Here is an 11,274-nt window from a genome sequence, read left to right on the forward strand (position 1 = left end):
AGAAAATTCTGTGTTCAAAAAACCATTGAAAGGACTAGAAGAGAAGGTTCTAGGCTGAGCTTCCAGGAGAGATTCCTAGACCAGCCCAGCTCTAATTCAACAAGGAAAATGATCATCTTCCTACTTGCAGGAACTGTTTGTTGGAATTGTTGTTGCCTTTCTAGAGGCTTCCCTCCCTGGAACAAGGTCGCCAAGAGAAAGATCAAACAGAAACCACCATGTTGAGGCTCCTGACCAGGTGTCGGAGGGACCTCTTGTCTGTGGTTCCACTCTCCATGAGAAGCACCAGCAGTGGCACCAATGATAGCCTCAAACTAGTCAACAAAGTTGCTGTGATCACAGGATCCACTAATGGGTGAGAGAAATTCTTTGGGAATTCAGGAACTGAATTCATCCCCACAAAGCAAAGTCTACGAGGCTCAAGTGCTAGCAGTTTTTTGAGAATGTGATGAAGAAGAAGAAACAACGAGGAACAAGAGAGGAAACTAGGAAAGGAGACAAAACCAGTGCAGGATATGTTATCGTGATGGCCCACTACAGGCCACTGGGTGATAGGTTCCACAGGTCCTCTGGGAAACATGAAATGCATCTCAGAGGCATACATCAGGGGAAGACAGAGGGAATTCTTTCATTGTACCTTCCTTTATTGCTCCAGAGTTGTTCTACATGGGTTAACGCCCCACACTTCCAAGTTGCTTGCCTGTGAGCACTCAGTGGTTTCACAGGCTGGGGCAGGGAACACTCTGGCTGCAGCTGGAAAGTAAGCCAAAGCCTTGAGGACCTGAGAACAGTTTGTCACAGTAGCAGTTCTAGTAGGAGGGGAAGCCAAGAAGATCCGATGTGGACATAGGGGGTCCAATATACCTGCAGACTGAGGGATTCCCTCTTCACCTCTTCTGGTTCTCTGACCACCCACAAATAGGGCATGAGGTTACCTGCTCTGGGTTAGTGGAGAGAACTCATTTGGTGCCTCAGAATGAGAAATGCAGCAAGAAAGGGCTCAGTCCAGGGCTGAATTGTCACATCCTCTCCACTTCTGTTCCAAGGATTGGCTTTGCCATCACTTGGCGCCTGGCCCAGGACGGGGCCCACGTGGTGGTCAGCAGTCGAAAGCAGCAGAATGTGGACTGGGCTGTGTCTGCACTGCAGGGGGAGGGGCTGAGTGTGCCACATGGAGAAGGAGGAGGACCGGGAGCGGCTGGTGGCCACGGTGAGGGGAATAAAAGGAGGTGCAGACAGGGTCTCAAGGATTCTGCTGCTGTGATCCACACTAGGGGAGAGGACTAAAGGCCCATCAAAAATCCAGTCAACTATGTGTCACTCAACCCTTGGCCAGGAGGCCCAGTCTGCCCTGAACAGACCTGGGCAAAGAAAGGACATGCCCAGGGAGTTCACCTAGCGCAAGATTCAGGGAGATGTTGGAGTGGGCAACTCACTGGTGGGAAAGGAGAAGTCTGCTTCTCCACCAGCTCCATGTTGAGTATCAGCCAGAACCTCCTGGAAGATCCCTGAAGAGGGATCTAAGGGGACAGACATGTTGTAGAGAAGGAAATTCTTGTTGTATAGTCAGAGCTACAATGTTCGGGGAAAGGAAGAGGGGACAGTGAAATCTCAGGAAACGGTGCAGGTGAGAGCTGTGTTTGGACACTGGTAGCCAACAGTGCCCGGGACTAGGCAGTAGGAGGATATGAAAGAGTACCTGGGGTGACACTCCACCCCTTTTGTTCAGAAGTTCAGTTCCTGGTTCCTAAAAGAGAGGAAATGGTTCTTCATTCTCACTTGGTGTTATTCTCCTGTCCTCTGGAATTAATGCAGACACAGCCTCAGAGACATCTAACAGGGGTCACCTCCCACTGCAGCAGGAACCTTCTTTCACTCCCTGACCTTGGTCTTCTATGGCTCTTCCTACCCTCAGGCCCTGGAACACTGTGGAGGTGTGGACTTCCTGGTGTGCGTGGCAGGGACCAGTCCTCTGGTAGGAGGTATCTTGAAGAGCAATGAGGAGATCTAGGACAAGGTGAGGTCTGGGGAAGCCAGTGAAGGGTGGATTGAACTAAATCCTCACCCTCTGTGTAACCCTCTCTCCATCCCAGCTCACACACCCCGAGCTGCTCTTTAGCTTCCACTCATCCACCCTCTCATCACAGACTCCTTGGCACAGAGTGAGGTTACATACCTAGACTTCCTGAGCCTCAATTTCCCCATCTGTGAGATGGAGATGAGAGTGTCTATGCTGCAGTTCTGGTCTGCTCTCTCCACTGTTCAGGATTTCCCAGTCTGCAGGGAATCTCCAACAGAAAGCCAAATAGTTACAAAAAATAGGGAGCATCAAGGAGGGAATGACTTCCTTCCTTACCCAGGGATGCTTAATCCCCAACATTGGCACCTCTGGCCTTCTCTAGACTCAGCTGTTTGTGCCTCCTCTGCTCCAGATGGAACTGGTGGCCTAGGAGGTATGGCAAGACATTATGCAGACTCTGGGGTCTTCTGCCTAGAGAGTCCTCAGCCTTTGTTCCTGAATTGTAGGGATGTCCCCCATTTCCATGCATGCCCAGGAAAGCCAACACTCTGTCCACTTCCCCTTGTCAGAGGCCATCACGCCCACATCCTAAAGTGGTACATTTTCTAATATGGCAAGAACACTGGGCTGTGTCTTTCCTCCTCTGTTCCTCATCTGCTCTGATTTCAGATCCTGGGTGTGAACGTGAAGGCCCCAGCCCTGCTGCTGTGCCAGCTGGTACCCTACATGGAGAAGAGAGGGTAAGTGTGGGGAAGGGCCTGGGGAAGAGAATTGATATCCCACAGGAAGCAACGGAACTAGAGTGAGAGGGGCCAGATTTGAGTTTGACCTTTCTACCGGCAAACAGGCTTGGCTGAACCTGTAATACAAAAGAGTTTGACTTTCAGACTCTGGGTCAGCCAAAAAAACCAAAAGATTTCTAGCCATTAGTGTCATTGTCTTGTATCAGCATGCTCAGGGAGTCTGGCTAGGACTCTATTAGAAGAAGGAGGAAGGATCCACAGACAGAAGGTCCCAGAGACCCACCACTGTCCTGGAATCAGAGAAATGGAAGTGGCTTCTCTTGGGCTGCGGGATCTCAGGCCACAAGGGTCCAGGTTGACGACCCTGAGGCCCCCTGCAGCCTGCCCAGAACCATGTTTCCCAGTCCCACTCACCTCTTGTCCCTCCTACTTCCTAACTATTTCACTGGCCCTGTCCTCCCCCACCGTCGCCCAGCCCCAGCCAGTCAATTTCCAGATTAGAAAGCCTGCTTCCCTGCCTCTTTTCACAATCCCTGGTAGATGCCTGCCTGCCCAGCTCCATCCTCACCTGTGGGATGGGCCTGAGGTTGTCTCTTGCTGCCAGTTTCCCACATCTCAGTGACTTGGGGTGCTCACAGGTGCCTAGTTTTTGGTCTGGGGGAGGAAGGAACAGTCAGGCTGTGCTCCAGGCAGCTCCATTTCACTCATTGAATTTCAGGCCCAATCATTAGAAGGTTCCATTGTCTGCCCACCCCAGAAACACAGCTTCTCCTGAAGGCACTCCAGCCATCCCCATTCCAGCTGTCCAACTTGGCCAGTCTCATTCCTGTTCCAAAATACATCCCTCTGGCCATATCCCAGCCCCTCAGACCTCCCTCCTGCTTAGCCGTGCCTCCTCTGAAGTGATCTCCATCAGCAGTGCCCTCACTCTCATTAGAATGGTCAGTGGAGGTTTTCTCAATCTCAGGTAAAGTGCTTTGCAGATGTAGCTTTAAGGCACCTCTTCCAGCTGGACTGCTTCCCTTCAGTGCTTTTCATATTGACATTTTGGAGCAGCCACTGAACTCCGCAAGCATATACTGAGCACCTAGTATAGGCCAGGCTGCTTCTCTGGACTAATGTGACTGTCTGTGAAACACCTCCAGGATTTCTAACTAAAAATGGCTTCTAAGGCCCCTTCCAGCCCTAACACAGGCATGGCGTGGTATTAAATCAAACCGTATTTACAAAAATATAATTTTTGTAGGTAGAAAATGACCAAATACAGTAATCTATGTGGCTCAACCCAATACAATAATTTTCAAATTGTTTTTTAAAAGCAGAACCCTTTTTATCAAAGAATAACCTCCATAAGAGAGGTGCCTGTATTGAAATGGGGAATGGAGATCTGGTGCTCAACCATGTGGTCTCTGCCTAGACCCTCGTTGCTGGTCCTGGCTGCCTCTGCAGAGCCTGGCTTCACAACACTGGTTGCAAATTCCTTGTGTGGTGAAGAGAGCACAGGCTTTGGAGTCAGAGACCTACCTTTAGATCCCTGCTCTGTCACTAGCTACACAAGTTTGGCAGTTAAACTCTCTGGGCCTTCATTTCCTTACCTATCAAGTAGGAATAATGATGCTTAGCAGACCTGTTGTGAACATTAATTGATATGATAAAATATGTTGATTACCAAGCAAAGTGCACATAGTAAAGACTGTATATTTATATCTATTTATTAGAGTAAATAATAAACACTTGAAAATTAATACTATGTACAGTATAAATTACTATATAAGTAGTATAAATATAATTTAATAGCAATTAAATCAATTTTAATATTTATAATAAACAGTATTAATGTTATTACTACTGCTGGTACTATTACTACTACTACTACTACTACTACTAGGTTATTAAGTATGAAATGTCCAGTTTCCTTAAGGACTGCTTGACAGTTGATATCTGATATTTCACTTTGACACTTCTTGTTTTATGTTTATTGTGAAGGTACATCCTCAGTCTTTCAAATGAACATATTGGCTTGTGATTGTCTTTCAAAAAAATTTTTAGAGGCCGGGGAAGCATGGCTCATGCCTGTAATCCTAGCACTCTGGGAGGCCAAGGCAGGTGGATCGTTTGAGCTCAGGAGTTCGAGACCAGCCTGAGCAAGAGTGAGACCCCGTCTCTACTAAAAAAAAAGTAGAAAGAAATTAGCTGGACAACTAAAAATATATAGAAAAAATTAGCTGGGCATGGTGGCACATGCCTGTAGTCCCAGTTACTCGGGAGGCTGAGGGAGAAGGATTGCTTGAGCCCAGTGGTTTGAGGTTGCTGTGAGCTAGGCTGACACCAAGGCACTCTACTCAAGCAACAAAGTGAGACTCTGTCTCAAAAAAAAAAAAAAAAAATTTTTTTTAGAGTAATTTTTGTGAAACCATGGATAATTCGAAAATTTGTATTATTTTCAAATATGAGTTCTGTCGTGGAACTAATGCAGTTCAGACAGCTTAAAATATCAATGAAGTGTTTGGAAAGGATGTGGCTAATGAATGCACAGTATGTTGATGGTTTGAGAAGTTTCATTCTGGTCATTTTAATCTTGGAAATGAGCCACGTGGGCAACCTGAAACCAAGGTGGATAATGATGAGCTGAAAACTGTAGTGGAAGTGAATCCATCTCAACCTACATGTGAATTAACAGCAAGATTTGGCATTACTATTCCAACAATATTGGACCATTTGAAACAAATGGGCGAGGTAAAGAAGCTGGATAGATGGGTATCTCAGAAGAGAAACTGTCTCAAAGTTTGCTTTTCTTTGCTGTCACAACATAAAGTCAAATAATTTCTACACCATATTGTTATGTGTAATGGAAAATGGATTCTTTTTGACAATCACAAGTGTTCGGCACAATGGTTGGATAAAGATGAAGTGCCGAAACACAGTCTAAAACTAAATATTCATCAGAAAAAGCTCATAGTGTCTGTTTGGTGGTCCAGCAGCAGTATTGTCCGCTACAGCTTCATGAAACCTGGTCAGTCAATTACAGCAGATGTCTACTGCAACCACCTGGACAAAATGATGAAGATGCTTGTGATTAAGCAGCCAAGATTGGTGAATAGAAACAGGCCAATCTTCTTGCAAGACAATGCTCAACCACATGTCGCACAAACAACACAGCTCAAACTACAGAACCTGGACTTGGAAACTCTTTATCATCTACCATGTTCACTAGACCTTGTGCCAACTGACTACCACTTCTTCCAGGCTTTGGACCACTTCTTGCAAGGACAAATATTCACTTCTCAATAAACTATAGAAGACACTTTTTGTGATTTCATCTCCACTCACTCTCCAGGCTTCTTCACTGCTATCATAAACAAGCTATTGTTTTTTGTTTTTGAGACAGAGTCTCACTCTGTTGCCCGGGCAAGAGTGCCGTGGTGTCAGCCTAGCTCACAGCAACCTCAAACCCCTGGGCTCAAGCAATCCTACTGCCTCAGCCTCCCGAGTAGCTGGTACTACAGGCATGTGCCACCATGCCCAACTAATTTTTTCTATATATTTTTAATTGTACAGCTATTTTCTCTCTATTTTTTTTTAGTAGAGACAGGGTCTTGCTCTTGCTCAGGCTGGTCTCGAACTCCTGAGCTCAAACGATCCACCTGCCTCGGCCTCCCAGAGTGCTAGGATTACAGGCGTGAGCCACCACACCTGGTCCAAGCTACTGTTAACATGGCAAAACTGTGTCTATAGTTTAGGTGCGTACTTTGGTTAATTGTACTGCTTCTTGTTAATAAACTACACTTTAGATTCAAAATTGGACATTTCATATTTAATGAACTAATATTATTAGTCATGGGATATGTGCAAGTAAAGTCAAACAAGCACAATTCCTGCCTTGTCCATAAGGCAGGAATTCATAAAGGGAGCTGCACTTAAATTGTTTGCATTTGTTCTTAATCTACTTGCCAAAATCCTAACTATCCTTCACAACCCAGTTTAAATAGAGCTTCCCACATGCTGAAAGTAAGTGTCAGCCTAGAAGTCTATACTTAATAAATATATCTTTCAAAAATTAGGGCAAATTTATAACATTTTCACACAAATAAAAACAAAGTTTGGTACCAGAAGACCTTCACCAAAGGAAATTCTAAGTGATGTATTCCAGAGAAGCAAAAAAATGATCTCATATGGAAAATCTAGGATGAAAGTAAGAATGAAAAACACAGAATATAATAACATGAACAAATTTAAATAGTTATTATAAAAATCAATAATGATGTTTTGTAGAGTTAAAAATTAAAATATGTAAACAAATTCAAATCAGAAAGATAGAAATGGAGTTAAAATGTTGTAAGATTTTCATGTTGTTAGAGAGAGGTAAGAATATTAATTTTGAAGTTTGATAAGTTAAACAGTCCTATTTTATTTTCTAGAGTGACAGCTACAAGAATGACAATAGAGTATGCAGTACATTTTCAAACTAATAGAGAGAAAAGTAGAAATGAAAAATAAAAATAAAAAAAAAACCAAAGCAAATAATTTTTTAAAAAGCATAAAATTGAATATTAGACATTATTCCTAGTATATCAGTAATTGCAGTTAAAATATAAAGATTCTCAAGCTAGAATTTTTAATCAAATTAAAATTTTTAAATCTGATTACTTTATTTATTTATTTTTTTTTACTTTAGAAAGCAAAAAGAATCTTTATTATTCTGACGTTATTAACAGAGTAAGGGGCTCATAAAAACTCAGTAAGCATCTGTTGGTGGATTTGGTCAGAACTCTACCTAGAGAGAGGAGCACAATCATTCACCAGCACCTGAACTCGAGTCCACCACTGTATGATCGGGTGGGAAGGGGGTTACGGACAAGAGGATGTCACATGATTTCTCAGAGGAAACATCAAGTGGGTAAAGTGATTTACAATATTTAAGTAGCTTCACTAAGTTAAAGTTAAGAAAGATTTCAGCATGTGGTTATTGGGGAGGGGAGGTACCCAGAGGAGAAAGGATTTCTGGGGTTGCAGGGACGTTTCCCAATCTGCCCACACCTTCAACTGGTTTCTTCTTGACCACTCAGGAGTTCTGCTCCAGGTCCCTGATGTAGTCCCGGACCCAGGCATTGCTGGGATTGGCACAGATTTGCAGGCCCCTTTTTGTGACAAAGATGATGGACAACAATGAGATGTTTTATCAAGATTTTCATTACTGCTAACTGAGTTTATAGAAATTTATTTATAAAAATAGTTCTAAGAAAGTTATAGTTCTAGGAAAGGCTAGGAATCAAGGATTTGAAGAAGGACGGATAAACCTCAGTACATCACACAAAATGTACTCAGCTCAACTGCTGCACTTAAAATGCACGTTTTAGTACCCTGTTACAGATATTGAAGTGAAAGCATATCTTTCTGGATTATAAACAATAGTGGTTACCAGAGTACTATATTGTCAATATTAAATAAAAGCAAAACTGGAATGTGCAGGGGAAAAAGTAAATGCACAGAAAGAAGATAGAAAAGATTATTAAATAGAGCAGAAATTAATTGAAAAGAAAAAAATGACATAGGGATCAAGAAAACCAAGCATTTATTTAAAAAAAAGCAACACTAATGCTTTTGACAAATTTCTGGTGGGACTGATCAAGAAAAAAAGAGGAAAGGCACAAATAATCAATATCAAGAATAAAAACAAAAGATGTCACTAGAAATCCTGAAGACAATAAAAAGCCACTAAGAGAATCATAATGCCAAAGAGAAATCTTTATGCCAAACTTATGTTTATACTGAAATTGTAATGAAATTGACACATTTTTAAAAATTATACACCTTACCAAAACTGGCTCAAGAATAGGTAGAAAACCTGACCAGCTCAATAACTATTAAATAAATGTAATCTGTAGTCAGAATTTTTCCTGCAAAAACAAAATCCAAACACAGATGGCTTCTCTGGCAATATAATTTGAGAAACATAAATGAAGACCTCAAAGAAAATGGAGATCAATACCTCCACCAGGCCCAAGCTATTCTTGCTCACTAGCACAGTCCTCCACCCCTCTTCCATACACACTTAAGGTAACTGTCTTCAGCTCACACACCTCCCTATCTTTACCTTCCCAGGCAAGGCTCAGTGGTCCTGGTCTCCTAAGTTGTAGCCTATGCTCCAATTTTTGTAAGTATGACTGCCTGTGGCTCCAGGTGAGGTAAAAGGAAACTCTCTCCCACTTCATCTGGAAAATGGGGTGCATGGAAATATCCACAGTTTAACAATTGCTCCCTCAGCACTATTCCCATGCAAAAAGGATCAATGTGTGTCACAGGTCTTGCCTTTTACATAAATGCACTTAATGGGAGCCTCTTGCCATCTGTTTTGGGCATTGTCTCCCAGACTTGATCTGGTGGTGTTATTGGGATGGATTTCCTGGGTTCTCCAAGTGACTCTCCTTTGGCTCCAATTCTAGTCTATTATCTTTTCCCCTTTCTCTCCACAGAGTCTTGGGGCCTATAATGTCAGTAAAACAGCCCTGCTGGGCCTCATCAAGGCCCTTGCAGTGGAGCTGGCACCAAAGAACATTTGGGTGAACTACCTGGTACCAGGAATCATCGATACACACTTCGGGCAAGTGGTGAGGACTAAGGCCAGCTCCTGTTTCCACCCCACTGAGCACCGGGCTGCCTTCTCCTTCCAGGCCATGCCCCACAGAGACCTGGGCTCTCAGACCTGGACCTGTGGACTCCTGCTCTGATGCTCTGGCCCACAGCCTTTGGGATCAGAATCCGTGCTCTGTCAGGGGCCAGCCAGAGTGTCTACCTGCAGCCCTTCCACAAAGACACAGGCCTGCATGATGTACAGCCCATGTGACTCCACCTGTATGAGCAGCACTAACCTTTGACCTTTTGTTTAGATCGTTAAGGACAAAGACCTTGGGAACCATCTGAAGAGACTCCATGGAGTACAGAGGTAGGTTGTGGTGAGGCAGTGTCCCTGGTGGATGTGGATAACAAGACCTTAGAACCTTCATGAAGGATAAAAGACCAGACACTGTCCCTTGCAGGCTGTTACCTATTCCGCTTTCCGGGATCTGACGACTCACTCAGGCCCACATTTCTTCCCCTGCAACCCTTCACTCATCTCCACAGGGGTCTTGACTTTCCAGCATCCCGGCGGGAGCCCAGGGCTCATGGGGAAGGCACCGTCAGTCTCAGCCCCACCTCTTCTTTCCCTGCAGAGTGGGGCAGCCCAAGGAGTGTGCCGGGCTCGTGTGCTTCCTGTGCTCTCCAGACGCCAGCTTCATCAGTGGGGAGAACTTGTGGTGGCCGGCTACTGCCCCCACCTCTGAGGGGCAGGAGGGCAGAGTCTGGGCTTGCCTCTCCATGCGGGAGCCTTGTGTGGCCCTGGGGCCACCGCACTGCAATACATTATTGATGAAGAGTTTGTGCTCCAAATATACACTTTGGTTCAAACTCTTTACTACCACACTCATGTACATATGGAAGTAAAACTCAATAGAAACCAAGCAGGTGAGGGGGGAAGGAGGGGATGGGTAAATTCACACCTAACAGGTACAATGCACACTATCTGAGCGAAGGGCACACTTTTAATGACTCAAACTGTACAAAAGCAAATTATGTAGGCAAAACATGTGTACCCCCATAATATTCTGAAATTAAAAAAAAAAATCTTCACTACCAGAAATAATAAAGAACATCAGAAAAGAGGGCTTGCGGTATGAAACTATCATTAAAACCACCTGCAATAATGTCAACTCTGCCATCAAATGAAATGTGTGATTGGGAGTCTTAGAAAAAAGAAAGGAGCTAAAGTTAGGCAAACAGAGAGCTGGAAGGACGGAAAGGAAAATGGCTTTTTGAACATGCTACTAAATGCTTTCACGTGGATTTTCTCCTAAACATCTCTGTGAAGCTGATGTTTATCATCTTTAATTCTACAGTTGAGGAAGCCAAGACATAGGGTGATTTAAGGAACCTACTCTGAGAACACAGAGCTAGTCCATGAGCAGAAATAGAACCTCAGTCTGTTTGCACAACAGGGAGTGATCAGCACAGGACCCGTGTCTGAGGGGAAGGACCAGCCCCCAGGGTCCTCATTCTTCCCTCAGATCCTGTCCGGAAAGACTGCATCCTGTCCACCTGCATCCACACAACTCAGCCTTCCACAGACAGGTGCCACAGAAGTAACTAGAGCTCTCACACGATGACTTTAAACCCCTGGCACTTGAAAGTCAGGGACAGTGGCAGACCCTGTGAGTGCCTGCCCTACTTGTATCCCCTTGGCCCACAGGGGTCACAGGCATCTTTGGTGGACGAGTCCCATACACATGGAAGGCTTCCTACCTCAGGCCCTGTGTCTCCCCCGCCGAGGGAGGTGTGCCTGGACAAAGGGGCAGACACTGGCATAACATGGACAAACTGGAGACTGTTGTTCTCACAAGCCCTTCCTGAGAAATCCCCTAGAGGACAAGCTTTGGACAGTCAAAATAACTAGAGGGACACTTTTTTAATTTTTTT

General features: G+C 44.4%; 1 pseudogene; it reads left to right on the plus strand.

The window, feature by feature from the left end:
• Window positions 1–218: 218 nt before the first annotated feature.
• On the plus strand, window positions 219–10,085 carry LOC123620168 (annotated as a pseudogene).
• The last annotated feature ends 1,189 nt before the right edge of the window (window positions 10,086–11,274 follow it).

Source organism: Lemur catta, chromosome 1, assembly GCF_020740605.2.
Source record: "Lemur catta isolate mLemCat1 chromosome 1, mLemCat1.pri, whole genome shotgun sequence".
Taxonomy (NCBI): domain Eukaryota; kingdom Metazoa; phylum Chordata; class Mammalia; order Primates; family Lemuridae; genus Lemur; species Lemur catta.